Here is a 218-nt window from a genome sequence, read left to right as displayed (position 1 = left end):
TCATCAGTTTTCCTGTTAGCCCTTCCCCCGTTTCTTCCTCTGTTCCCCCTTAAAAGACCCTGACAGTTTTCCTACAAAATAATGGCCTAGAATAAGGCCGAGCAAGAAAAAAGTTTACATCTTCGTGTGTTTTCTGCGATTCTCTTTGTCATCAAATTTTCCACGTTGTTGAGAGCGTAACGTTTGTTCTTCTCGAAGTTGTTTGTTTCTCTGGATCA

This window comes from Penaeus monodon, chromosome 31 (genome assembly GCF_015228065.2).
Source record: "Penaeus monodon isolate SGIC_2016 chromosome 31, NSTDA_Pmon_1, whole genome shotgun sequence".
Taxonomy (NCBI): domain Eukaryota; kingdom Metazoa; phylum Arthropoda; class Malacostraca; order Decapoda; family Penaeidae; genus Penaeus; species Penaeus monodon.
Note: the sequence above shows the minus strand (reverse complement) of the source record.